Source organism: Monodelphis domestica, chromosome 7 (assembly GCF_027887165.1).
Source record: "Monodelphis domestica isolate mMonDom1 chromosome 7, mMonDom1.pri, whole genome shotgun sequence".
Lineage (NCBI taxonomy): Eukaryota > Metazoa > Chordata > Mammalia > Didelphimorphia > Didelphidae > Monodelphis > Monodelphis domestica.
The window spans coordinates 147,501,377-147,514,584 of NC_077233.1; positions in this window are offsets into that span (position 1 = coordinate 147,501,377).

Here is a 13,208-nt window from a genome sequence, read left to right on the forward strand (position 1 = left end):
TGGGTTTAAAAGATCCCTCAATTGCAAATATAAATAACATGGAAATAGGTTTTGAACAATGATACATATATAACCCAGTGGAATTGCTTGTCAGCTCTGCGAGAGGGGAGGAAAGAGGGATCGGAAAGATCATGAATCATGTAACCATGGAAAAATATTCTAAATTAATTAATTAATTAAAAATAGACAAACAAACAAATAAATAAAGCTCTTCCAAAAGCTCTTTTTGAGCTCGTGGTCATTTATTGTATTTCCTTGCTATTTTTGAAGTAGGCGTTTTTACTTTACTGTTCTCTGAGTTTGAGCCAAGATTTTCTTTGTTCCCATTATAGCTATCAGTAGTTGGTTCTTTCTCCTTTGCTTGATCATTTTTATCTGTTTTTTTAAACAAACAAGCAAAATCCTGAAACATACCCTAGTATGAACCTTTAACAAGTTTGAGTGCCCAGAGGACAAATTCAAGCTGTCTGTGAACCCCTATATTACCAGAGAGAGCCAAGGGAGAAGGTACTTGCTTTGGGTGGTTAGAAAGAGGGGTGGGGCATGCAAAAATTGTCCTCAGCTGGAAAAAGATAACACTTCTTTGCTAAGCTGTCCTTAGAACAATAGGAACCATGGGAGTCTAAAAAAAGCCAATAATTAAATCTCTTGGCCTGGCCATTAAAATAAAAAATACAATAAATGGCACCAGACCCTCAGCAACCACACCATATACTCTCCGTCCTCATTCCTCACCTCCAATCCCAGTAGCCTGGGACAGAGCAGATGCCCACTCTGAGCTCCCAGGATCTCTTAAAGTTCCCCATTCACTTGCAGCAAGGCTTAAGCTCCCACCCTTAGGGTCTTGTGCCAGCAGACTCCATGGTGTCCACTCCTTTAATCCCCAGCTATGGGCCAGTAGGAATCTCCAGAAACAAGGAAGCAGTAGATACATCTGCTTCCAGGGCTCCTTAGCAGGTTCCAGGGGCTCAGCAAATAAGACTAGGTTGCTAATCTTGCTCTCAGGGGTTACCTTGTTGATTCTACTCCATTTGCTCAGTTCCTACCCCCAGGGCCAATGGCAGTGGGACTAAGGTCAGGGAAGTCAGAAACTTTCCCTAGTTTTTCCAGGCCATTCAGCTTCACTCCTAATTCCAGTCTGTTTTTGCCGCTTTTAATTTGGATTCTGTGGAGTTATTTTTGGTTGTTTGTAGAGAATATTAGGAGGGCAAGAAAGCTTCATGTCCTACTCCACTATTTTCCCACAAAGCATCTCCATACTCTTATCAAAGAAAAATGTAATTAATTTATGTCTGAAACTTATATATATATACATATATATATATATATATATATATATATATATATATATATATATATATAACCCTTTGTCCTCTTTTGCTTCTTATCCCAAACCATATTTTACAATAAATTTTCATTGCCCTTCTTTATACTCATGTTTACATTGAAGTTTCTGGGTATTTAAAGCTTATGTTGATTGAATTTGGAAGGTCATCAATTTCTTTATAGAATTTCGTTCATTACTCATTTTCTGCAACAGATGTTGATGTACAAAATGAAAGTATTTTCATGGCATTCTTTCAGAAATACTTATTGTGAGCACTGCAGGAGACCAAATGTTTCATGATCTGGCATTTCTTTTGCCTTTGTATGCACATAAAATTAATTTATTTGCCTCTCCAAGGAAAAACCACTATTAACTTTTCCATTTTTCTGCTCATTCCTTTTGTTTTCTGGAATATCAAAAATATATGATTTAGATTATCTAGTAGCATGTATATTCATTGGTCCTCTGTATCTACTATGATAGTGGCTTAGTGAGATCTCACATTTAGGACATAAACGGCTATTAGATTATTGACAGTCTAAAACAATTGGATTCTTAGTGTATTCTGCTGAGGTAGTAATGAGATATGCTATTCTACCACCATCCATAAGGGGGCGGCACAAGACTGGAGCTATTTTCCTTCATTTTTGTAGGTTGCCATGGTAAAAGAATGCAAGTGGTCCTTTATTAACAATAAGCCTCTCTGCACTTAGGCTGGTCCTTGGAAAGCAAGCACAGTTTTGTTAGGGCTAATAGCTACATCCATAAAATTTCATATATTGTATTATGGTTATTTTCTTTAATATTTTCTTTTATTTCTAGAATTTGGTCTTTGACCAAATATCCAATATTTAAGATATTTTTTAAATTTTCTGTTAAGGATTATACCTTTTCTTCATATTTTATTCACACTACTATTTTTATTGCATTGTGATATATGAAGAATATAGTTAATATATCTGCATTTCTTTACATATGAGTTCTTTATGCTGTGAAGCATGATTAATTTTAAAAATAAAAATCCTGCATATTTCATATCTGGTCCTACTCTGTTTTCTTCTTTAAAAATTTTTCCCCTAATTACATGTAAAAACAATTTTAACATTTCTTTCTTTCTTTAAAAAACAAAACAAAACACTTACTTTCTGTCTTAGAGTCAATGCATTGATTCTAATACTAGGAAGTATCTGAGGTCATATTTGAATCCAGGACCTTCCATCTCTAGAACTCAATCCCTCAATCCACAGTGTATCAAGTTGTCCTTTGACATTTATTTCTTAAAATTTTGAATTACAATTTCTCTCCTTCCTTCCTTTCCTCCTTCCTGAGACAGCAAGCAATTTGAATAGGTCATACATGTATAGTCATATGCAAAACATATTTCCTTGTTAGTCATGTTGTGAAAGAAATGTGTTCCCTTCTGAATTTTCTTCACTCCTTTTTTGTTATTATTATTTATTATTATTCTGTTGTTATTATTACCACCATATTCTCCTACCCCCAAAAAATAATAAACATAAACAAATTCATTTGTAAGTGTGTACCCCTTTTAGATATGGGCATTTGTTCTGATTAAGAGCATAGACAGATGTGAGGCTTACACACACACACAAGCCATCAAGAAGCAGCCCATAGAGACAATGCACTTACCACAGCAATTATCCATTGCCTGATTATGACCTAGCCTGAAGAGATGAGGATTTGGTAAATGTAATGGCAAATCCTGATAAGTTGGAGTATAGTCTCTCATAAAGGAAACACAGCCCTGAATCATGCTGGATAAAAGAAAAAGCCAGAGAGCTTCTTGGAAGGGAAGAGAGGCAATATCTCTCGATAATGCCATTTGCTGCTTGGGAGGTTGCAAAATCCTCCTCAGAGTTCAGGCAAGTGAAAAGAACTGGAAAAGCTTCTACAAATCTCAGGTTAATGGTCTTTGCCTTTTGTGCAAGAGTGGAACACTAATTTAGCAGTGGAGCAGTCCAGTAGCCCAGCCACCCATCCAACACAGTCAATCTTTAAGAATCAATTAACTTTGGTAGGATAGTAATATGTGTCTTATGTAAGGTTTAAAACTTGGGATTTTATGCTAATATGAGAGTTATAAAGTAATGTTATGGTCCCCAATTTTAAAATATCATAGCTGAAGTCAAAATGACTTTTAGCAGCTTTTTTTTTCAAAGAGGAGGAAAGAGTGAAAGTGTAAATGTAGACAAAGAGACAGATTCCTAAAAAGCCTACCAGCCATTCTCTGGTGAAGTCTGGCTCAGCCCAGCCAGAAGTCCTTGTGGTGTCTTCAGCCAGGGTTCTACCAACACAGAATCCTCCAGAGCCAAGGTAGGAATCTCAGCCGCTCACCCAGCAAGTCGATGCAGGGTCCAGGGAAAAAGTCTCCTTCAAACCAGGAAAGGAACCTCCAGAACCAATCTCTCCAAAAGCCAGGAAGGGGATGAATCTAGACTATGCTAGTTTCTTCTTTTTATGCTCCTTTTTCCACATCATTTCCTTTCACTCCCCCCTTCTTCACAGAAAACCAATTGTAGTCTTTCAATTTGCCTAGCACTGCCCAAGGTGGGGCAGTAGCCTTTGGAGGTGTGAGCTTCTCTCTTACGTAGTGTTAAGTAGGGGTACTTTAAGTTCTAAAAATAGAAAAGGGGAGAGTTAATCTTATCTTCACACTTAGTATGATGGTAGTTTAAATTTATGTCTACTCTCCTTACAGATGCTTTATTTGGAGGATAGTGTACCCCAGATTTATAGGTGAAATGTTATATAATTATTGTTCTTGCTTTTCCCTTTGAGTAAATGCCTTTATTAAGTATTAATTGAGGTAATGGGGTAATTTGTTAAGGGAAAGCACACTGGTGACATCTGTGAAGCTACAGTAGTAGGGATAGCTACCCACAGGATTATCCAAAACCCTTACAGTGTGAGCAGCAGTGCTCTCTAGAGAATTAATTTCCTATATAACTTGGGTGCAAGTAGTGGGAGTGTGTTGGGAGGGAAGGGTGCTATACAGATATTTTTTTAATTAAATTTTATTTTTTTCTATCAGCAAAAAAATGCTTTCCTTAATACACCTATCCTTAAAGAAAACAAATATTCTCTTATTTGGAAGTTTTGTCCAACAAAATTTTCTGCACTGGTTATATCTAATAGAAAACATGTAAACACAAATACATGTGTGCATATACATCCGTGAACCTGCATATACATGCACACATGTATATATGTGCAAACATGTGAATGTATATGTATATATATGTATGTAAATGCCTCATTCTGTACTCTGAATCCTTTACCTCCTTATTGGGAGGTAGTTTTATGCTTCATCATCAGTCTTCTGGAATCACAATTGACAAAATGCTGATCATAGTTTCTAAGACTTAAAAAATTTTTATAATATCATTATTGTAGAAATTGCTCTTTTGGTTCTGTTCACTATGTGTCAGTGTATACAGACCTTCTCTCTCTGAAAACATCCCCATCATCATTTCTTAGAGTACAATAGGGATCTTCTCCATTTATATGTCATACCTTGTTCAGCCATTTCCTAATTGATGGATATTGATAGATATTCCCTCAGATTCCCATTCTTTGCCACCTCAGAAAAAGCTATGGATATCTTTGTATATACTTAGCCAATGTTAGGTTTAGTTAGGACTCATCATTCCCCTAATCTACCCCACCCTCTGATTTTATCTTCTCCCTTCTCTCCTTTGCCTCTTATTTCTTTGTTCGATACAGATACATTTCCTGAAATGCATTTCTGCACACAACTGTGTGTGTGTGTATTCTTCCCTCCTTTGAATAATTCAGATGAGAGTGAGATTCAAGCAGTCAGCAGTTCTACTTCATCCCTTTTTCTTTGTATAGATTTCAACTTGATCACTCTGGTTATGTAAGATAATTTCCCCTGAACTTCCTTTGCCTTACCTCCATAGTGTATTTCTCTTCTCTTCCAATTTGTGAAGACATAACATCTACTTCCAGGCATTCTAGTTGGACTTCCTTTTATGACCCCTAATAATGATAGATTTCAGGGTACATGCATAAGAATGCAAACAGCTGATCATTGTTTTTGTCTTTTCTGAGTATTCATGTGTACCTTTTTGTGCTTTTCTTATTTACTGGGTTTGAACTTCAAAGTTTCTATGCAGCTCTGGATTTTTCATTAGGAATGCTTGGAAGTCCTCTATTTCATTCAAGATCCATGTTTTTCCCTTGTATGTTTTATACCTAGTTTTTCCCAGGTAAATAATTGTAAGTTGAAAGCTTATATCCTTTGTCTTCTGGATTATTATCTTACAAGATCTCCACTTCTTTATAGGGTTGGTGTCTAAATTGTGTGTGATTCCCACTGTGGCTCTAGTACTTAAATTCCTTCTTTCTGAATGCTTGCATAATTTTTTCTTTGACTTGGAAACTCTAAATTTTGGCTATATTACTGGGAATTTTCCTTTTGGGGTTACTTTCAAGGGGTGACAAGTGGATTCTTTCGGTTGCAGATTTGCCTTTTGGTTCTAAAAGATCTGTGCAATTTTCTTTTAAGATTTCTTGAGATGTTCTATTTCTTAGCAAGCATCAAATTATTTTGATGATTGCTGCTTTTTTAGTACAATTTAAGATCTGGTAATGCTAGGCCACCATTCTTCACATTTTTTTTTCATTAGTTCCTTTGATATTCTTGATCTGTTCTAGAGGAATTTCGTGTGCTTTTTTTTTTCTAGTTCTATAAAGTATTTTTCTGATAGTTTGGTATGGCACTGAATAAGTAAATTAATATGGATAGGATTGCCATTTTTATTATATTGATATTATATTATTATTAGATTATATTAGCTAGGGTTACCCATGAGCAATTAATGTTTTTCCCATTGTTTAGATCCAACTTTATTTCTGTGAAAAGTGTTTTGTAATTGTGTTTATATTGAAGAGGTCCAGCCACTTCATAATCTTTTTGCATGGGTCTAAGCATCTAGAAGGGAAGCCAGGAACTGGGAGAATATAGGTGGAAGGGTTAAAGATTAAGGGAGAAAGGACATTAATAGAAGAAACACACAAAGAGACACAGATATCATGTCAGCCTGTCAGCTCCTCCTCAAATGGTCATAGAGAGAGTGAGTGAACTGAGTTGATTTTATTGAGGATTGTAGGAATGGGGGTTGTGGGATGTCAATCAAATAGATGGCACATCAGAAGTTATAACATAGTAATGACAACTAAAAAGAACAGACAGTAACACAAGGCTCATGTGAAACTTCCTCCTTTCTGGCACATTGGCATCAGCTTATCCAAATGCAAGTATAAGTCTTTGACATTACAAAGGACCTTTAAAACTTAACAGCTTTCAGATTGTAGATAGCAGTAGAGGTTTGATTTTTAAATTCCACAAAATTTAAGATCCAACCAATTTAAGGATTCAGAAGTCAATCATGTGAAATATTAGAAATATATCCATAAGTCTGGCCCATGAGCACTTTGCTCATTAGAGTCAGCTTTTGAATACATCTTCAATATCTTCATGATTCATTATAACTGAAACCCTTCACATAATTCCTATGTTTGTCTTGGCAAGTAGATTCCCAAGTATTTAATATTTTCTAGAGTGATTTTAAGTGGAATTTCTCTTTAACTCTTGCTGCTGGACTTTGTTGGAAATATATAGAAATGCTGATGATTTATATGGATTTATTTTGTTCCTGCAACTTTGCTCAAGTTATTATTTCAACTAGTTTTTTAGTTTATTCTCTAAGTATATCATATCATCTGTAAAGAGTGATAGTTTAATTTCTTCATTGCCTGTTTTAACCCTTTCAATTTCTTTTTCTTCTCTTATTGCTAAAGCTAACATTTCTAGTACAATATTAAATAATAGCAATTATAATAGGCATTCTTGCTTCTATCCTGATCTTGTTGGGGAGGCTTCTAAATTATCCCCATTGCAGATAGATACTACTTATTATTTTAAGGAAAGACCCTTTTATTTCTATGCTTTCTAGTGTTTTTAATAGGAATGGGTATTGTATTTTGTCATAGTCTTTTTCTGTATCAATTGAGATAAGCATGTGATTTCTGTTAGTTTGGTTATTAATATGGTCAATTATGCTGATAATTTTCCTAATATTAAACCAGTCCTGCATTTCTGGTATAAATCCCACCTGGTCAAAATGAATGATCCTTGGAATATATTGCTGTAGACTCTTTGCTAATATTTTACTTAAGATTTTTTGCATCAATACTCATTAAGGAAATCTGCTTAGGCATCAACATCCATATTTGTGTCATAAAAAAAGAATTTGGTAAGACTCGTTCTTTGCCTATTTTGCCAAATAGTTTATATAGTATAGGGATTAATTGTTCTTTAAATGTTTGATAGAATTCACTTGTGAATCCATCTGGCTGTGGGGATTTTTTTTCTTAGGGAGTTCATTTATGGATTGCTAAATTTCTTTTTCTGAGATGGGATTATTTAAGTATTTTATTTCCTCTTTGTTAATCTGGACAATTAATATTTTTGTGAATATTTCATCTATTTCACCTAGATTTTCAGATTTATTGTCATATACTTGGGGAAAATAGTTCCTAATTGTTTTAATTTCCTCTTCATTGGAGGTAACTTAAACTTTTTCATTTTTGATACTGATAATTTGATTCTCTTCCCTTTTTTAAATCAAATTAAACAATACTTTATCTATTTTATCTGGGGTTTTTTCTTTCATAGAACCAATTCCTACTCTTATTTATTAGTTCAACAGTTCTTTTACTTTCAATTTTATTAATTTCTCCTTTGATTTTTAGGATTTCCAATTTAGTCTTTAATTTAGGATTTTTAATTTGTTCTTTTTCTAGTTTTCTTTAGTTGCATGCCCAATTTGTTGATCTGCTTTTCCTCTATTTTATCAATATAAGCATTCAAGGATATAAATTTTCTCCTACATACTGCTTTGGCTCTATCTCATAAATTTTGATATGCTGTCTCCTCATTGTCATTCTCCTTAATGAAATCAGTGATTGTTTCTATAATTTGTTGACTCACCCCTTTTGAAGAATTAGATTAGTTTCCAATAAATTTTTAATTTGCTTTTCCATGAACATATATTGATTATATTTTTTATTGCATTGTCATCTGAAAAGATTGCCTTTGTAATTTCTGCTTTTCTGCATTTGATTGTGAAGTTTTTATGCCTTAGAACCTGGTCATTTTTAAAATATATTCCATGTACTTCTGAAAAGAAAGTATATTCCTTTTTATCCCCATTCAATTTTCTCCAGATATCTATTAAATCTAACATTTCTTAAATTTCACTCTCTTATTTTTTTTTGTTAGATTTTTCTAATTCTGATAGGGGTAGGCTGAGGTTCCCCAGTAATATCATTTTACTATCTATTTCCCCCTTAAGCTCCTTTAGTTCCTCCTTAAAAATTTTGGAGGCTATATCATTTGATGCTTATATGTTAAGTACTGATATTACTTCATTGTCTATACTACCTTTTATCAAAGTGTAATTACCTTCCTTATCTCTTTTAATCAGGTCTATTTTTGCTTTAGCTTTGTCTGAGATCATAATTGCTATTCCTGTTTTTTAAAATTTTGGTTGAAGCTCAATAGATTCTACACCATCCCCTTACTTTTACTCTGTGTGTCTACCTACCTCAGTGGGTCTCTTATAAACAACATATCATAGGATCTTGGTTTTTATTCTTCTCTGCTATATGCTTCTGTTTTATGGATGAGTTCATTCCATTTACATTCAGAGTTATGATTATTATCTGTGTATTCCCCTCCATCTTGTTTTCCCTTTTAATCTGCTCTTTCTCCTTTCACTCTGTCCCTCCACACAAGTGTTTTGCTTTTAATTGCTCCCCCAACACCCTCTCCCTTATATTACTCTCCTCACCACCACTCTTCTTATTCCCCTCCTATTTCTCTTTAGGGTCTGTGAAGATTAACTCTCCCTTGATTGTGAAAGTGAAATCAACTCTTCCCTGATTATGAAAATGAAATTAACTCTATCCTGATTGTGAAGATTTAATTAACTTTCCCCTGATTGTGAAGATTAAATTAACTCCCCTGCCCATTTTTAGATTTAATCACCAGAAGTGTACATATACCACTTAATCTTTAAGTGGGGGAGGTCTGTGACTCATGTGTGCAATAGTGGGCAATGAATAAGAATTGACTGACTGCCCCTTGGGCAGTCCTAAGCAAAACTAAAGATTATAATTTGTCCACATAAAAAGTAGAGGAAGGCACAGGAAGTGATGCAAAGAAGCCTCTTTAAAAGGAGTTGTTACTTCCTGTGAGAGGTACTTCTTCATTCTTTGGAGTTCGAAGTTCTCTTATTCTTCAGAGTTGAGAGTTCGAGTTGGAATCTGCTGACTAGACCTGAGATCCTGGACTTGGTGAGACTGTCCTTGAATCTCTCCCTTTGGACTGATGTGTGGTGAGTAAAAGGCTAACTCCCTTTCCTTGGATTTTCTGAAGGCACTAGCCTCGGGAGAGACCTACCCTTGTGAGAGAGGCTCCCTGCATCCCCAGTTTCTCGGTTCAAAGGCTGAGGCCCTTCCAGCTAAGGCCTAACTAGCCCTGCCTGGGTTGAGCCAGGGCCAAAGTAAAATACTTAGTGTGTAACCTAGATATCTTACCCTATCCTCTCTCTAATTTTCTTACTTTCACTTTTTCTTTATTTTATAAATAAAATTTTAAAATAAATCTCTTTGGAATTAATTAAATTCCTGGCAACCCTACTCTTGAATAATCCAATCCAACCTTTTATTTAAAAAAAAACCCTTAAATTTCTCTCTCCCCCCCCTTACAGGTCTTTTACTCACACCACCCCCAATTCCCTCTCCCTTATATTCCTGTCCTCCCCACCAATACCTTTCTTATTTCCCTTCTACTTCGCTACAGGACAAGATTCTATACCTCAATGAATATGGCTGTTATTCCCTTTATGAGCTAATTCCAATGAGAGTAAGGTTTAAGTATTGCCCATCACAGTCCTCATCTTCCCCTCCTCCAGAGTGTTTTTTTCCTTCCATGTCTCTTTATGTGATATAATTTAATCCATTTAACCTCTCTCTTTCCTTTTCTCTCAGTGTAATACTTTTTCATACCTTGATTTTTTTTGCATATCATTCGAAACCATTTACTACCATTTCCTTGGTCTATGTATACTTCTTCTAACAAATTTTAAAAATTACAAATGCTTCTTTCCTTCCTTCCTTCCTTCCTTCCTTCCTTCCTTCCTTCCTTCCTTCCTTCCTTCCTTCCTTCCTTCCTTCCTTCCTTCCTTCCTTCCTTCCTTCCTTCCTTCCTTCCTTCCTTCCTTCCTTCCTTCTTTTCTATGTGGGGACAACCTCTTCCTCCTTTACCCACATACAAAGAAAAGCTAAGACTCACCTGCAACTATTCACCATAAAAGCAATTTACCTCTTCCTACATTGGCCAATACTAGAGACATGCCCTCCAGCATGTTTTGCCCATTGGGTTGCCTATGAAGCTCCTTTCTCACTCTTTACCCTAACTTCTTAAGGGACAAAAACTAAGGGAGAATCTTGGGTTTTTCAGCATGTTCCCAACCTGGAACTAAACTCCCTCATTTCAGTCTCCTAAGCTTCTTATCAACCCTTTCTGGGAACCCCACTCATTAAAGGAGCTAGGTCCTTTCTCCATCCCCTCCTTGTGACATCCAGGGATCTGGATATTTGAGAGTTGTGTGACCAGGGCATCTTGTAATCTCATTCTGACATTTTTAAATTATGTCCAACTTGGTGACCCCATTTGGGGTTTTCTTGGCTAAGATACTAGAGTGGTTTACCATTTCTTTCCCTAGTTCTTTTGGTAGATGAAGAAACTGAGGCAAACAGTTAAGTGAGTTGCTCAGAGTCCTACAGTTAATAAGTGTCTAAAATCAGATTTGAACTCAGGAAGACGAGTCTTCATGACTCCAGGCCATGGTACTCTATCTACTGTGCCACCTTGCTGCCCCTATCCACCTCAGAATCATCCTAGGTTCTGCTTGGGGGGAGCAGGGTGTGAAAGGATGCAAGACAAGTAGTGGGTCCTTGGGCAAAGAAGGAACCCAGATAAGCCAGAGCTAGGGTAAACCATTGCAAGATGCAATAAGAGACATGGGTACCAAAACTGGGGTCCAGTGTAAGAAATAGCATGAGTCCAATAATTCTTAAATTATTTCTCTTTCGTCTCTATTTTCTATGCCAGTTATTTTCCTAAAAAGATATTTTAAATTAATTTACCATTTTTCATTCTTTTGATTTTGCTTGTTTTTATAATTTCTCATGGAATTATTAGCTTCCACTTGCCCAATTATAATTTTGAAGAAATTATTTTCTGCAGTGAGCTTTTGTATCTCTTTTTTCAATTTTCCTAATTCTCATTTGTAAACAGTTGTTTTCTTTAGTAAATTTGTATGGTTAGTTTTTTTGGGGGGGGGGATTTTGCTCATTTTCCTAGTCCAATTCATGAATCTTAACTTTATATTAAAGTTGAGATCTGCTCCTGGAGTAGAGGGAGTACAGTACCAAGATTCTTGCAATGGAGGTACAGGGCCTCAGTGCTTGCTTGTCTAGACACTGTTTGACCTGGACTTCCCTCCCCTCTTATTGGACAGGTCTTTCCTAATGACTTTCTAAATTAACTTGTATTGAGTTAATTGGAAAATTGTTTCAACCTATCTTTTTGTTAGTTCTGTTGCTCCAGAATTTTTTTTTTAAAGCTTTACCTTTCATTTTTAATACTGAGTATCAGTTCCAAGGCAGAACAATAAGGGCTAGGCAATTGGAGTCAAGTGACTTGACCAGGGTCATAGACCTAGAAAGTGTCTGAATCCAGATTTGAACCCAGGACCTCCTGTCTCCAAACCTGGTTCTTTATCCACTGGATCACCTCACTACCCCTCCAAAATTTCTTCTGAGGCATTATTTTATAATTCTTGGAGGTGAATTTAGGAGATCTTGGGTGACCTCCTGCCTTACTTTGCTATTTTTGCTGCCCCTATCACCCATCAGTTTTCTAAGAAGTAATCTAAGGCATCTCTTTAAATTCTAATTATTTTCTTTTTGTTTTGCTTTTCTCCTTTCAGTCCTCTACTTCAGGATCAAGAAGTTTGTTTTGCTTCTTTTTCCTTTCCAGTGTTATCTTCTCTCGACTCCCTGCTCCCTATCCTCACTTGTTTCCTTTTTGAGTTTGGTGCATTTCTACAAAAAACTACACGGGGTTGGTGTGTTCAATACTTTAACCAGAAGAGTAAATAGTGAGACTTACTTGGTGTCCATTCTCCTACTTCTTCTCTACATTTGTATAATCTCACATTCTCTAATTATGAAAAATAGCAAGGTCCATCCTCTTCCTTCTTCTTTCTACCCTGTTGTATGACACTGGCACTCCTCATTTTCTATTTTTCAATGAGAACAGAACCAACTTACCTGTTATTTTGAATACCCTTTGAAAAAAATTATATGGTAAAGTATTGGTTGTAAGCCTATCTCTTTTGATTTTTGAAATACTATATTCCAAAATCTCTCATTTTTAGTGAAAGATCCCAAGTTTTGTGTGATCTTGACTCTGTTGCTTTTTTTTGTACTTAAACTGATTTTCTGGATGCTTGCAGGAAGTGATTGGTGGGTTCTTTTTATCTTTATTCTGCTTTCTAGTTCAGAGTCTTAGGAAGTTTTTATTATAATTTCTTAACAAATTGTTATGGTTCTATTTTTGAAAACATTTTAATTATTAATTTTTAACATTCTTTTCTTTTAAAATGTTGAGTTCCAAATTCTTTCTCTTCTTCTCACCCTCTCCCACATCCACTAAGTAGACAAGCAACATATCATTTATTCATGTGAAATAATGCAAAACATA